Here is a 16,950-nt window from a genome sequence, read left to right as displayed (position 1 = left end):
GTTTTAAAGTTGTTTACTGCATTTTTATTTTTCATCTAATTATGATTTTCTTTTTCTCAAAGTTTGAGGTTGACTTGATTACTCAAAGATAGTGAACTAGGGTTTGAAAATCAAGAATTAGCTATGAAATGTCACATCTGGGCTGAAAATCTGCATATTTAAACTATTTACTGTAGTAGGATGTAATTTGGAAAAATAAAAACCTTAAATTTGTGCATCAATCTAGTTTTACTAGCTTAATGCTCCCCATGATTAAGAAAATGCCATTGAGCCATTTAAGGCTCTCTCTTGACAATTGTGAAATTATATATGAACCCAAACCTAATCCTTTTGCTAAGCTTGCCCTAAAATCTTTTATGGTGGCTTAGTGTTGAACTTGGAATGATCCTACAGGTATGTCTTTTACATTATATCAAAACCTAGATCTATTCATATTAAGTCGAGCTTGAATAGGAAGTAGTTTGAACTCGATTCAAATCTATAACATTCAGTTTGAGTCTAAGCTCATTCGAGCTAGATAAACATTCTTCAAAGGGTCTTCAATAAGATAAATAGTATTGTTAGAGAATAATTTGAACCAAACTTAAATTGAGCTACCATGTTAAAGCTCCAATTCAAATTTGGTTTGAATTGAACCGATCATCTAACCTAGCTGAGCTAGCTAGGCTTATATAAAATTGTCTTCAATTAGCAAAGTTGATTTAGAATTTATCTTACATAATAACTTAGAATCATTTATCGTAAAGCAATTCTAGGTTTTCTTAATTTAATTGATTACTTCAAGAAGCAAAACTAATCTAAAAGGTCATTTCAAATCAAGTGTTTATTATACTTTACCATATACATATTTCATGTGTTCAACTAAAACTATCTATTAGGTAGATTTTGGGTGAGCAACTATTATGTTAGCAATCGATACCAAGATATGTTATATTTGTCTTGAGGTTTTGTTAGAAGTTTCTCAACTTAATTTTAGTTTGATCTCTAGATTTTTGTATAAATTTTTTACTCATAAATTGTAAGAGGATGATTGTTCACTCTATAAAAGGAGTAAAATTATGTGTACTAACATTGAGTACTAATATATATATATATAAAAATAATGATTTATCATTGTATGATTGAGTGACATTTTATTTCTAATGGAAAATTATTCTATCACACAATCATTGTTAAAACATAAATTAGTTATCATTGGTAAGACACATGGTTTTATTTTTCTGAACTTTGCATCTGTTTGATAAAATGTTACCCATTAGTGTTTGTACTTAAATTCTAATTAGAAAGTCAAAAATTTCTCTAAAAACATTATTTGTAAATGCAAAATTGATGGCAAATCAATTTACATGATATGTGAATCTGGTATGAAAATTAAAAAGGTTTCATAAGACATTTAATAGTGGTACATATTTACTTACACAAACGCTGAGACTTGTATTCATACTGAAGGTAGAGATTTAGGTATTATTGTGAAGTCTCTACCTATTAGCTTGAACTTTAGGGTTAAGTCGAAACATAAAATTAGAGCCTTTTAGATTACATGTGACCCTAACTAAAGGAATTATGCAAGAGTGTAAATCCTTGGAGGTTTATCTTATTGAGCTTATTTTAGGTTAAATACTAACTTAATAGGGATAATTGAGCAACATTGTAAACCAAGAAAGCTAATCTTTTTTTCTATCTACTAGATTAAGCTTTTAGGTCAGGTGATAACTTTTTAGTAACTTAGGATCTTCAAGACCTGAATCACAACACTTAAGCAAAACAAAATACAAATAGTCTATTTCTAAGACATTAAAGCAAACCAACACACTATTAATTGAATAAAATAACCTTAAATGTTGTTTTATATAATAACAAGGAGAACTGCAACACATTTACAAGTTTGATCCCTTGCAGTAGATGACAAATAAAAAAAGAAAATTAAATAGAATCCAAAATGATAATCGACAATTCGAGGAGTTGTGAACAAAACCCAAATTCTTCTCCTGTTTTTCTATTATTACAACCAAGTCTAATAAATTTCCAATTCAATCTAGACTTAACTAAACAATGCGACATAACACTTTAAAACAAAGTGTTCATTTATTCCATTTTACCCGCCACCCAGTTATTACATCTACCTTCTCCTTGCCTTTGCATTCGAGTCCACATGATTTTATCAATGTATCTGCTACCCATATCTTCACTCTAATCAACATTCTTCTCATAATCTTAACAAATATAAAATCAAAATTTTCAAATTCAACCTCTCAAATTTCAAGCAAATAAAAATAAAACCAATGAGGTCTCCTACCTTCTTCACTACTATGAGCTTCCTTTATTGAGAAATATTTGAATATGGTATGTTTACTAATGAATTTTGTATTTCTTAATTAATATGCATTTTTAGCCTTTTATTCAAGGTTTGAAATCAACTATTGGTGTTGTAAGAGCTGAAATTGATTAAATGCAATTAAAAACTATGAAAATCAATTGGTGTAGAAGACCATTTTTCTAGTAATGTGCATAAAAAAAATATTTTACATTGAACGACAAGGAAAATTCATTTATTGTCTTTAGGGGTGGATTCGAGCTAAGTATAAGGCTGACTCTAGTTTTACTTAAATTCATAATACCCAATTTGAGGATAAACTTGTTTGAGTTGTTATATTGTATTACTGGAGGGTTGCCAATGAGATAAATAGTATCACTAGTAGCGTAACAATATCAGTGGAGGGATGAATAATGTCACCAAGAGTTTAGCTTGAATCCACCCCTTAATGGCCTTAATTACATACATTGAAAAAAAAGAAAAAATTAGATTATTTCATCTAGTGATAATGTTTGGTGGATTAGTAATAATAATATTTTAGTTATTAAAAAATGTTCTATCCATTGAGACAAAAAATTTTGAATTGGATATGTTGTCTTTCCTCACTGCTTTTGCAGCTTGTGGTTAATTCACTTATAAGTGTCAAGATAGGTTTTAAATATATCTGTAATTATTTTGGACTAGTTTACTCATAAGTTAACTTATGTTGTTAGTGCCCTTGATGTCTACTCTTTACTCCAAAATGGCTATTATTTTAAAGATGGAATTGGAATATGCTTAGTTTTATAGATGTGTGCTTATGTCAACATAGTTCATAAGTTGGTGTATATAGTGATTGAAGAAAAGGAGTATGGTTTGCACAGGTTTTCATTCTCTAATGCATTCTTTTTTTCAATTTTCTTTTTTATTTGTATATAAGCTTATGCTAGTGAATCATTCATTGTTATATATTGTGAAGAGTAAATTTAGTTCAAGTAATGGAGGTAGATGGTTTAACCAAAGTTGGAGTAGGTTGTTAGTGTTTTTAATAATATGATGCATTTGAATTGAAAATGTATCGTGTCACTTAAAACTTCAAATAAATAGGAAAAAGTTAAAATTTTCTTCTTGCTCTATAAAGAAAGACTATTGGTGTTTCAGTTTCATTATCACTTTTAACAAAAATAAAAGGAGAAGGACATGGACCTAGACTTGTCAAATGATCTTCTAATTTGAAGACTAGAGGTGAAAAGATTACCAAATTGAGGTATCACACTCATTTGTGACATTCTACTACTGTTGTATACCATGTAGAGATGTATTAGACTTACAATTGTAAAGATAAAATTTCATATTATATAAAATCAATTACCTTGTATTAAGATACAATCTGCCATAGTGACTAGACTTTCTCTTTTAAAATTGTAAAATGATGGTTGTTATACTTTTTTTTTCACTCATGAATAAATGAAGCTGGAATACTAAGAGTCCTCTTTTATAGAGCAAGATAAAAACCTCGACTTTCTTTTTATTTATTTGAGGTTTTAAGTGATACGATAATTTTTCAATTCAAACGCACCTATTACTAAAAACAATAATAATTTACTCTAATTTCTATTAAACAATATTGATGGCAAGGTAACAGTATTGCATGTCATTAATCTTATGCAACATGTTTGTTCTTCGGAATAACAATGGAAGAAGAAATGTTAAGTGTGACGTTAAATGGTATAACAAATGTGATTACATAGTTGCCCAATTCAACTAGCAGTAATATCGATCCTGCATGCAAGCCATGTGAATAATGTTGCCCTTGTAAAATTCCAAGGTGTTGTACTACAACAAAATGGGCATTGGGATGTCCAATTATATGCCAATAACTAGCATATATGGCTTGGTACCTTCAAAATCGAGATGGAAGTAGTTATGGCTTATGATAATGCATCAATTAGGTTTCATAGTGTATGCTCCTACAAAAATTTTCCTTGGACAAATATTACTATTGAAGAATCTAATTTTCAAAGCTATTTTAGTACTAAAGTAGTGCATAACATGATCAGGGATGGTTCCTATAAATTAAAATTTGCATATTTCTCGAGAAATTATTCAAAATATATGCCAAGAAATGTTGGCTTTAGTCTAATGAGCCTTATAGAAATGGATGGCTTGTGTGTTAGCAACTATTCCAAAATGAGCTAACACCAAGTGATATGGGTAAGCTTATGATAGTTACCTTAAGGTAAGTTGCATTTGATCCAAAGCACAACAACCAAACTCCCTGTTGTTGCCCAAAGACTTACTCTCTTAAACGTTCATTGGAAAATTGTGTTGTGGTTGAAAATGTGAATAAACACTATAATATATATGTGCTCCTTATGTAATTAACCCTTACTATCTCTGTCATTCGCAATCGACATTAAACTCCCTTATGAATGGTGATGGGTCCTATACAATGTCTTTGTGCACATACTATACTCTAGAGAATATCTATGCTGCATGTTATAACTTTCGGATTGAATTATGTCCCGTTTAGTCACTAAGGAATTATTTTTCAAATTTTTATCTAGCACGACCATATTGACCCGGTGAAAACTTTTGAATCAGGAAGCCATAATTGTAACTGTATGCTAGGTTGATTAGTTTGGATTGAATACAATGATTTGACACTTTGGTCATGTGAATTATCTCTATATTTCATTACACCAAATTGTATTTTAATCTAGGCTTTACTATGAGCAAGTAACTTACAATAGGTTTAATGTCTTATGATGGACGTGCTTCTCTACAAGCAGTGTAAGGAATGTGTACTCATAGTGCCCCTTTGTAACGATTCTCTGATGTCTAACATGCATGCATTTTAAACCTTTACTCACTTGACTTGCTTTTGCTTCCACCTAACAATATATCTTGTGCCACCCTACGACTTAACTCTTACACATATGAAATACTATTATGTATCCATGATCTATGTACTATCTCTTAGGATAACCCATATATCCTTACCTTAATTTTCTTTCTCTTTTTCTCTGAACTGCTTCACACACACGAGTGTGTATCCATGGACACACAGGGGCATGTCTCTCATTACTCATACATAACCATCTATTATCGTGGCATTTCCTTATGTGTTAAATTTTTACACACATGAGTGTGTGCCCTTTCAGAGAATCATTTCTTTCATTTTCTATTGTCTTCTCGATCGCATTACTTCTTAAAAGTATTCTAGTTATTTTACCCTACATGCAGTCGTGCTAAAACTATATGAGGGAAGTTCATATGTCCTAGTTAACTGTTAACCAGTCAACGACGTCTAACAATCATTAGATCGCTAGAAAACCTGACATAAATCTGGTGTTTGGGCACACACGCATGTGTTCCATACCGTACAATCTTATGGCGAACATAGTTAACAAGCTGAGAGACCTAATTTTGCACTTTGATTTGGTTTTTTCGCCTTCTTTAAGTTTAATACCTTAACCAAAGTGTCTCTAACGATTTTATAACTAATACAACACATCAGAAATCTCAACGAAGCATTTTATATTGCATTTGAATGCATCATTCTAACAAAATACAAAAGCACAACCTTAACCCTTCATTCAAAGTTTCAAAATCATAACTACAAATTAGCAAACAAGCGAATTATCCTTCATTAGACCATATATACACCTTTTGATTCTCATCTAAACAGATTCATGCTTTTATTAAAAAAAAAAACTAAACATCTAAATATATATAAATATGCAATTGCCATTAACAACTTACCATATCAATTATACTTACTAATGGCAACACACTTGAACCACATTGAAATTCTCAATCAACAGACACCTATATACCAAAATCATAGGCATGCTTCTGGATTTAGCATAATATCATATACCAAAGAAGGATAGCAAAATCTCTACTTACCTCTGTATGTCATAGAGTGAACACACAAAAGGACTTTCTTCTCTCTAGTTTTCCCTTGTCCATGTCACCAAAAAGTAATCATTGAAATTGCAATCATAGAGCTTGGTTGATCAACTCTCACACTTTCTAGAAAAAATCATGTGTTTGGGGATTAGAGATAATAATCCTTAAAAAGCAGCAACATCCTATATATAAACTGAAAATATGTTTAATAGACATAACTATGTATCACTTAAATGTAAAATTTACATGGAATTATCTCCTTTGGTTGATGTGACAATGACACACTAGTATGAAGTTATGGTTGCGTCTTACTGAAAGCTCACACTTTAACTTTTAAATCATATTTAATCCTTCACATAACAATTAAACTCATGTAAAAAGATTTTTTTGCCTTTATGACATATCTATGGGTGTTACAATTTCTTCTCTCTTGTTTTCTGACCCAAAATTCACTAAAAAAAAGCTCAAGTAACTTATCTCTCATAGTTTGCTCCATCTCCCAAGTAGCCTCTTCAATCTTATGGTTCTTCCAAAAATACTTTGATTCCTTAGCTGTTTGATCTTTTTATCTAAGATTTGGACTAATCTCTCATCATAACTCAAATCCTCTAATAATTGAGTCTTCTTGGTCCTCAACACATGAGAAGGATCACTAATGTACTTACATAATGATGAAATATGGAACACATCATGAATACAATTTATGCTCGTTAGTAGTACAAATCTATAAGCTACCTTACTGACCTGCTCTACTATCTCATATAGGTCGATGTACCTAGGAGAAAATTTACCCTTTCTCCTAAACCTCATCATATGCTTAAAAATGGTTCTCTAATAAAAACTTTATCACCTATATAAAACTTCAGATTTTAACGTCTCTGATTGGTATAACTCTTCTACCAATCTTGGGCCTATTTTATTCTCTATCTGATTAGTTGGACTTCTTTAATCATTTTTTGAGTCATCTCTAGTCTTAGAGATTAAACCAAGACATCTCTCTCACCTAACTCTTCCCAATGTAGAGGAGAATGATACTTCTTACCATAGAGTGTCTTATAAGGGATTATTTAAATTGTTCCTAATAACCGTTATTGTAGATGAACTTCATTAAAGGCATCATCTCAAATCAACTCATCCTATGGTCCAAATAGTAAGTTCTTAATATATCCTCTAACATTATGTTGGTCATCTTAGCCTGTAGGTAAGGAGTTGTACTGAAGGCCAAATTATTCTCCAATGATCTATGTAAACTCCTCCAAAAACTGACATAACTTTGTGTCTTTATTTAATACCATCGTCTTAGGCATACTATGCAATTTGATAATCTCTCAAATATATAGCTTTTCCAACTGATCAATAGGGGTGGTGTCTTTAATAGGCAAGAAATTCATTATCTTAGTTAATTTATCAACTACTACCTACAATGCATTAACACTATTCTGAAGTCTCGAGAGCCTAATAATAAAGTCTATGGAAAGATGCTTCTACTTTTACTTGGGTACATTTAGAGACTAAAGTGATTTTGATAGTCTCTAGTGTTTGGTCTTAATCTACTGATAAGTGAGACACTTAGCCACATATTCACCTACCTTTCTTTTCATGTTAGACTATTAAAAACTCTTCTTTAGATCCCAATACATTTTTACACCCTTAGGATGGGACGGTGTAAAAAGAACTGGGAGCCTTTAAAAAAATCCTTTGTTGTAACTTTATCACTAGTGAGACACAAATTGTACCTCTAAACTTTAGCACATCATCTATCTACTAAAAATTTGTTTTGAAACCATCTTAAATCTTTTGAATTCTCTACCTACACCTATCATCTTGTAGTTGAATCGTCTTGATCTCCTTTATCAAAATGGATTCGATCTTCAATCTTGCTAAAGCCCCAATCACTAACTCAATTTATTCAGTCTAAATCTAACTATCTCTCCCTGAATCGTCAACTGTGATAAATATACTTTTTTGTTGAGGGCATTTGTGACTACATTAGCTTTGTCTGAGTGATATTTGATATCATGCTTATAATTTTTCATTTGGAAATGACTCTATGTTTTCATTTGAACTATGTTATGGAATTCTCTTTATCTTTTTTATTTTGTTTCTAGGCAAATACCATAAATTCATTATCAGTAAGATCATATTTTGTAACCTTTACTAACGAATGACTTCGTTTTTAGTTCCTTCACCAGTATTTCTCTTACAAATACCTCCAAATATAACTATCAAATTATGTCTCTACTTGTCATTTCATGTGCCAATCCAAGGACTACTAGCGATCAATTTAATTTTTTTGGATGTGTTTTTTTTTAGGGGTGGACTCAATTTAAGCTTGCATAAGTGTAGATTGTTGTTTAACTCGAATGAGTGGAATTTAAATAGAAGTTTTAGCTTGTCAAGTTTGGTTTGAGACCAATATCACATCGACATCATTGCATTGGATGCGAGATCTCTAGCAACTTTTCTTTTTATCCGATAATGATTCTTCTTCCATGATACCACTAAATGACAAACTTGAGTGAGCGTAGCGCAATCTTAAGCTGATTGTCATTTATTTAAGTTGAACTTAAACTACTCTTTAGTTTAGAGTCAGTTTAACTCAAATCTATTATGAGTTTTTGCTACTATTTAATAGGGGTTAGAGAAGTAAGTTACATTTTTAGGCTAAAGTTAGTTCAAATTTTGAGGGGGGTATAGGGAACTCTAAATTCTTATGGATATCGAGGTAAAGACTCAAACTTGATACTTTACACATGACATGCTCATGTTTGTTACCAAACTAAATTTAATTTTACTTAAATATAATTTGAAATTCATATTTAATGATTAAAAAAATAAAATTATTTAAAATATTATTTTAATATTTATTTAAAAGTTCACGTATTCAAGTATTGATTAGAGGAGGATTAATTTAGATCGACTTCATGACTAGGTTCAAAAACATTGGTGTGATAATTGAAAAGAATTTAGATATAATGAAAAAAAAAAAAAAAAAGCCATTCTCACTTCGATTTTTATAGGCCTGATTTCATGTTTTTCTTGGCCCAATAAGCATCTTTAGGAAATATCCGGGCTAGGGCTTGTCCTGTCTCAACTCTTAGCCTTCCCTTGTCATGATTCATGCCCCAAAATTCAATCAAGGCACTAATCACCTCGGTCCCAGTTTAATTAATTAGTAAGTAGGTAATTATTGATACTCTTTATTAGTAGGTAGGATTCTTTTTGCCATAACCCCCACTCCCCGCCCCCCAAAAAAATAAAAAAATAAAAAAAATAAAACTCAAAATTATATTTGCAAATTTCTCATACGTGCTTAAATTAAATAATCAATATCGGTAATATTGTTGTAACGGTTAATCATCATCATATAGTTGGTAAATATTCTTTCATGAAAATGGATCATTATATCATTAAAAATAAATTCGAATCAAATTAATTTAAATTTGAATATATGTTTAACTCAAGTTTAGGTTCACTAATAATTTTTTACCGTAACTATTCTTTTTCAATAATTTTTTCTCTTTGGTGATTATTGAATTTTAATTTTAAAATTTAATTATATAATACATATTGTTGGATATAAAAAGTAGAACTTAGTTACTAAAAACATGAATTATTCACGTTTTAAATATATTGTTCTGAATTTTGAACTTATAATGTATTAAATACGTATTTTATTCATTTTTGTATTAAATACATATTATTATCATTTTTACGTTTTTTACTTTTTTATGAATTTTTAAAATATAAAAATATCCTTTCTATTTTTAATTAATTATCAGAATATCGTAACTATCTAAAACAAAAAAACTCAATTTTTTGTTATTTAAATCTCTATCATCTCTTAATAATTTTTAATGATGATTAAATCTTAATTATATATAATGTTATATTAGATTTAATAATTGATTATATGTTTTACATTTAAATGGTTAATCAGAATATCCATAAAAAACATTAAAATTATTATTTATATTATCATATTTTTAAAAAAGTATTACTAATGATAGTATATTTATCATATTATACTCATATAATTTTCACACATTTTTTTTCTTGTTTCTGAATTTACTAACCGGGGAGTAGGTAACTTCAACTAACAACACAAAATCTTCCGAGCGAAAAATCTTTCCATTTTTCACAATACATAGATATACGTTTGGTTGATATATGTAGCTGTAGAGAGCCCAGAATAATAAAGAGGAAGAGAGGCTGACAGAAGAGAGTGAGCGCACGCAGGCAATTGTCTGAGAAAATACCTTTGCGGGTGCGTGCTCACTTATCTTTCTGTCAGCTCAAAACCCTTCACTTGTCTCTCGTCCTTACAACTCAGACTACTGAAAATTTTTCTTCCGCTTATATGTCTGCACGTCCACTTCTCTCTCTATATGTATCTGTAGAACGCTTGAGTTCTATGAAAGAGAAGTTAAAATTGACTTATGTTCTTTGTATTGTTTGGATTTCTTATATTATAATAATAAGAATAATATGTGATAGAGCTTGGAATTGGAAAGCGTGACTTTTCATGGTCCTCTATTAGTCTTTGACAAGGGCGAACTACTTCGAGGTACTCCTGGTTACTGTTCATACCCTAACGGAAAACTATGATTTTCTTTTGGAATTTTTATGTTCTTTCTCGTTTTCGCCTTCTTCTTTGCTTATCAAATTCATAACCCTTTTCTTCCTCCTCCTCATCTTTATTTTGACCTCCAATTTTGGGTGATTTCTCCTCTTTTTAGCTTGTCCCAGGTGGGTTTTCTGTATAAAGTTTTCAAGTTTTTGTTTATTGTGGATCTTGCTGACATCTTTTTCATTTGTTTGCTTTTATGTTTTTGCTTCTATTTTTGATCTGGATTTGGTTGACATAAAAACTTTTGTGTCTTTGACTCGATAATTTTTTTTCCTAAAATGAGAAAAATGGTTTGTTTTCACTTCTGGGAGAATATGCTCGACTTTGTAGCCATGAATGAAGTTTCCCAAGAAGGCAATCTTCTTGTACAGGTTGGGAATCCCTTCTTTCAGCATGCTGATTTTTCTCGATTCTTATTTTGTTTCCTTCTTAGGGCAGGAGCAAATTAGGTCTGTTTTTGTTTCCAATTTATTTAAGTGTATTGTTGTTTTCAGCACCATTTGTTGTTGGGTTTTTTGGGGGCAACAACAAACAACTTCCATTTCCTGGAGCTTAATCGCTAAGGTAATTTTACTTGCTAATATCTTTTCATGTTAGCTTTGTTTCCAGATGTACTTTGCAGCAATATTTTCTGATTTTATGTGATTTATTTGGTGGATATGTTATAAATTTAGATGCAATTAATCTTTTGCCACTTGATGGGGTAGTTTCAATATGAATAAGCTGTTATTGTGGAAGATTAGACATTAAAGAAGGATTTAAGAAACTTGTTGAGCATAAAATTTAATGGGGACGCATAGGTGGCTTTTTAAATCAAATTGCAACGAAATTGTATCTGTTCTGGTTCTGGGTTGTCTTCCTATTTCAATTAAATTCTTTTTCAACTTGCATCTTCACTGATGATAAATTTCATGGGATTGATTTAGATATTTGCCTTTCGAAGATTTTATTTTGAGCAGTTTCCATGTATTGGCCCACTTAGAAACTGACTTTCTTATTAATAGTTTGTTTTTGAGTTGCCGTAATAATGTTCCCTATTTCCATTGCATAGCAAGTTGACTCATACTTGTGACCTTTTTAAACCAAATATTGGGCTCCACTAGTTTTAATTTAAATGAATTCACTGAACAACTTTGAGTTGATTGGCAGGTTGGTGTCATTCTTTTCATGTTCTGATGCCATATACTAGTTTATTTAATAGTATGAGGAAGTCTAGGCGGCATATTGATTCATATCACAGGTCTCATAATGTACAAAATTCAGCTAATGAGGTTGAGTTTTTTGGTGGGTGGGTTGGATATTTTTCTTGCACACCAGTTAACTAGTCTTCGTTTCTTGTGGCTTATTGTCCTCATAACCTTCTTTTTTCTATGATTTGTGGTCCTTATTTGCTCAAATTTGATTAAGCATAGATAACCCTTATGGTTGTTGATACGTATATCATTGTCAACCTATATTTATTTGTGATAATAATATATAGGATCCTGTATTTATGTATACTCCAATATTTTCATCCTTGATAGTAGAATTTCTTGTAAATGTTTTACATACATTGCCATTGAAATTTTTGCGTTACAAGTGTCATGCATCTTAAAATTGCATTGGGCCATTTTATATGTCTAAGCTCATATTTAGGATTAAGACATTTATATGTCAAGTGCATTGGCCATTTTATACATAATAAGGTGCAAGTTTTGAAATAAACTGATAATTTAGTAGGATTGAGATCAATAAAATGAAACATTAGATTCTAAAAAATGTAGTCATAACACTTTCCTTTGAGTAACTTGTGGTGAATTACTTTTGAGAAGAAGACCCTTCATCTTTTTGGTGGGCATCTTTGGTCCCAGGAACAGAAGAAGCACAATTTCCCCAATTAGAAATGAAGGCAGATGTTAACTTTCATTCTAAATATCACTAACCATTAAATGATAATCAAAGGGCAATCTCCTTTTAATGTACATACAACAACAAATTTCATAAAAGATGGAAGAAATTAAAATCCTATCCCTTAAAATTATAATTCTAGGTGAAAACTAAAAACATTTTTAAATGTTTCATTTCTAAAATTAGGTCAGATACTTTGGTGGACAAAATTAAAATTTCATCCCCTAAATGGATTATTATAGGACGAAACTGAAATTTTCTCTAAATTAAATATTTGTTGTAGTGACAAATATCGTTCAATTTGTCCTTTTGTGAACTTTACATGCCCAAACCACATTACTACTTGTCATTTCCGTTTCAGTCTAAACAAAGTGTGTTTTTTATGATAAAACAATGGCACATCCTATTTTAGTGATATTTATGTTGTGGAAATAGATAAATATATCTCTAATTAGTAAAGTTGATTTAGAAGTTATATAATAACTTAAAATCATTTGTTGTAAGCTAGTTCTAAGCTTTCTCAATTTAATTTAGTATTTCAGGAGGTAAAACAAATCTAAATTTTCACTTTACATCAAGTATTTATTATACTTTACCATATACATGGTTCATGTGTCAAACTATAACTGTCTATTAGGTTGATTTTGGGTGAGCTACTATGTCAACAATCGTTACCAAAGAAATCCATGTTTGTCTTGTTGTCTTGTACAATGTTTCTCAACTTGATTTGTTTTATCTCTAAAGATTTTAGTATAAATGTTATACCCATTAATTGTGAGAGGATGTTTATTTACTCTCTAAAAGGAGTAAGACTATGTAAACTAACATTGATTACTAATATGTGTACTAATAATTACATATTATTATATGATTGAATGATATTTGAATTTTAATTTAAAATCATTCAATCTCATGATGACACATCATTCTTAGTACATAGATTTGTACTCATTATTAAGGCGGACAGTTTTTTTTTCTGAATATTGCATCCTTATGACAAAAAGTTGGTCATTGGCATTTGTGCTTAAATACTAATTAGGAAGTAAAAAAGTTTTGTTGAAAGCATTTTTCTATCAATGCAACATTGAAGGAAAATCATTTTTCATGTTATGTGAATCTAGTCTAAAGCTTGGAGGGTTTCATAAGACATTTAGTAGGGGTATGTATTTTCTTCCACAAACATACATAAAGACTTGTATTTTCACACTGAAGGTTGAGATTTTAATATTAATGTTAAACCTTTACCTACTAATTTGAACTTTAGGGTTAAATGGTCACATAATATCAGAGCTAAAGTTTTTTAGAGTTGATGTGAGCCTAACTGAAGGAATTATGCAAGATTGTAAATCCTTGAAGGCTTATCTTTTATGCTTATTTTAGGTCAAATACTAACTTAATAAAGACAGTTTTGCAACATTGTAACCCTAAGAAACTAATCTTTTTTATCTATTTACTACCTTAAGCTTTTAGATCAAGTGGTAATTTATCGTCTTATTATTAGAAATTTGGGACCTTAAACACCTGAATCACAATACTCTAGCAAAATAACACACAGGGTCTTTTTTCAAGAAATTAGGGTAGAGTAATACACTAGAAATTGAATAAAAGAACTTTCACCATTGTTTTATATCTGAACAAGGAGAACTACAACGCAATTACAAGGCTGGTCCCTAGGTTAAAATAAATAAATAAATGGAACCCAAAATGATAACCAACAATTCAGGGAGTTGTGACCTCCCAAATCAACCAAAGATTACCCAAACAAAACTTAAACTCTTATCATGCCTTTTCATTGTTACAACTCACAACCGACTAATAAATATTCTAATATTTTTCTGATTTTATGTGATTTATTTGGTGGATTTGTTCTAAATTTAGATGCAATTAATCTGTTTCCACTTGATGGGGTAGTTTAATATGAATAAGGAAGATTGGGTTCTTTCAATATGAATAAGTTGTTGTTATGGAAGATTAGCCATTAAGAAAGGATTTAAGAAACTTGTTGAGCATAAAATTTAATAGGCACACAGAGGGACTTGTTAATCAATTTGCAACGGAATTGTCTTTGTTCAGCCTAGATTTTAGACTTTCGCTTCTGATATTGGGTTCTCTTCCCTTTTCAATTAAGTGCTTTTTTAACTTGCATCTTCAATGATGATAAATTTCGTGGGATTGATTTACATATTTTCCTTTTGAAGATGTGATCTTATGCAATTTCCATGTGTTGGCTCACTTAGAAACTGACTTTCTTATTATTGGTTTGTTTTTGACTTCTATAATGATGTTCCCTATTTCCATTGGATAACAGGTTGACTCATACTTGTGATCTTTTTTAACTAAATTTTGAGCACCACTAGTTTTAGTTCAAATGAATTCACTGAACAAGTTTGAGCTGGTTTGCAGGTTGGTGTCAATTTTTGCAAGTTCTGATGCCATTACTAGTTTATTTAATAATGTTAGGAATTCCAGATGACACATTGATTCATATCACAGGTCTAATAATATATAAAATTCAGTTAATAAGGTTCAGTTTTTTGGTATGTGGTTTGGGATTTTTTATGCATACTTGTTCATGAAAAAGTCTTGATGAAGTTCTATAGTGTTCTTGTGGCTTATTGTCCTCAGAGCCTTCTCTTTTTTTAATGATTATTTGCTCAGGTTTTGATTAGGCATAGATAACCCTTATGGTTGTTTAAACATATTTCATTGTCATCTCAATTGGAAGAAAGTGGAACTTTATTTTCTTTGTGATTACCATTGAATTTTTTACTTTTAAAGTGTCATACATCTTAAAAATTGCTACTTTAATTTCTTAATTGGTGCAAGAATTAAGTATTTGCATAGCTTCATTAGGAATGTGGCTGCAGATTGATGACAAGGGATATGAAATCATGTGTGCTTCGGCATATTTTCATATTAGAGTATTGCGTTGGAATTTTATATATATATTATAGCTTCTGTGATTTTTTAACTAAAATTTGCCGTGCATGATGCCTATGTATGAAATTGTATCGCTTTCTGGAATTTATTTCTACATTTATTCTTCTTGGAGATAATTGCATGTGCTGGCGAGAGGTGCTGAATCAATCCTTATATCATTCTTGAAATTGTTAATCATCATTATATAATTTGTAAACCTTCTCACGTGAATATGAACCATTCTATTAGAGTAGAATCAAACCTAATCAGTTTGAGCTCCAATGCATGTTTAGATTGTATTTGGATTCATCAATAATTTTTCATTATAGCTTTTTTTTTTCAATAATTCTTCTGTTTTTCTGGTGATTCTTCTTTTTCTCTTTTTTTAGCATAACTTTTTTTTGTCTTGGTTTACCATTAAAACTGGTTTGGTCATGAATTTTTCATCGTAACTTTTTTTTCTCATGTCATTTCATATTTAATGTAAATTTGATATGCCCCTTCTTTGGGTTCAGTCTAACTCAAACCACCCATGCTCATCATTGGAACCTGACCCAATAACTATAAATATACTTTTAATTACGGTTAAGAATGGTGTGATTAGAGTATAAAAAATAATAACCAATTTGAACTTTGCAATTTATATTACAATATGGTTTCATATAAATTATGACTAATTTATTAATAAAGTGCGATAAAAATGAGAAAAATATTATGTGTATTCAGTTTTAAGTATTTAAATACTATATTATTATATAATTATATGTTATTTTATCCATAATTAAAACTTACTCAATCACATGATATATCAATTGAGATCCAATTAGATAGTTAAAATTAAGTATACATAATTTTATTATTAAAATTTTAATTAATATATATAATTTATGAGTCATTTTATAGATTGAATTTCATATAATATTGTATTGTATTTTAAATTTTGGCAATATTCTCAATCTCAAGAATTAGATAAGGATTTCAATTTATTGTGCTTCTAAATTTGTAATAATATCCTTGATATTGATAGCCCAAAATTTTCTCAATCTCAAGAATTAGATAAGGACTTCAATTTATTGTGCTTCTAAATTTGCAATAATATCGTTGATATTTATAGCGGAAAATTTCAGTGGTTCTATAAAAGTTAGCCATTCATTGTCAACATCAAATAACTGTTTTGAACAAAAAATTGATTATATTAAATATCAGATACTTTTGAGGAATGTTTTTATATTAAGCTAGATATTATTAAATCAAACTATTTGTTTAGAGTTTAATCGATTTATTGGCTGTTTAGATCAATAGTGTT

At 30.0% G+C, this 16,950-nt stretch overlaps 1 long non-coding RNA gene across 1 annotated transcript; it reads left to right on the top strand.

Moving 5' to 3' along the window:
- Positions 1–11,031: 11,031 nt before the first annotated feature.
- Positions 11,032–15,254, top strand: LOC123199974. Its single transcript, XR_006498483.1, has 2 exons — positions 11,032–11,209; positions 11,333–15,254. It is a non-coding gene; the product is annotated as an uncharacterized LOC123199974 (long non-coding RNA).
- Positions 15,255–16,950: the final 1,696 nt, after the last annotated feature.

Source organism: Mangifera indica, chromosome 17 (genome assembly GCF_011075055.1).
Source record: "Mangifera indica cultivar Alphonso chromosome 17, CATAS_Mindica_2.1, whole genome shotgun sequence".
Lineage (NCBI taxonomy): Eukaryota > Viridiplantae > Streptophyta > Magnoliopsida > Sapindales > Anacardiaceae > Mangifera > Mangifera indica.
The sequence above is the reverse complement of the archived record's forward strand: the minus strand, read 5'-3'. Positions and strand labels throughout refer to the sequence as shown.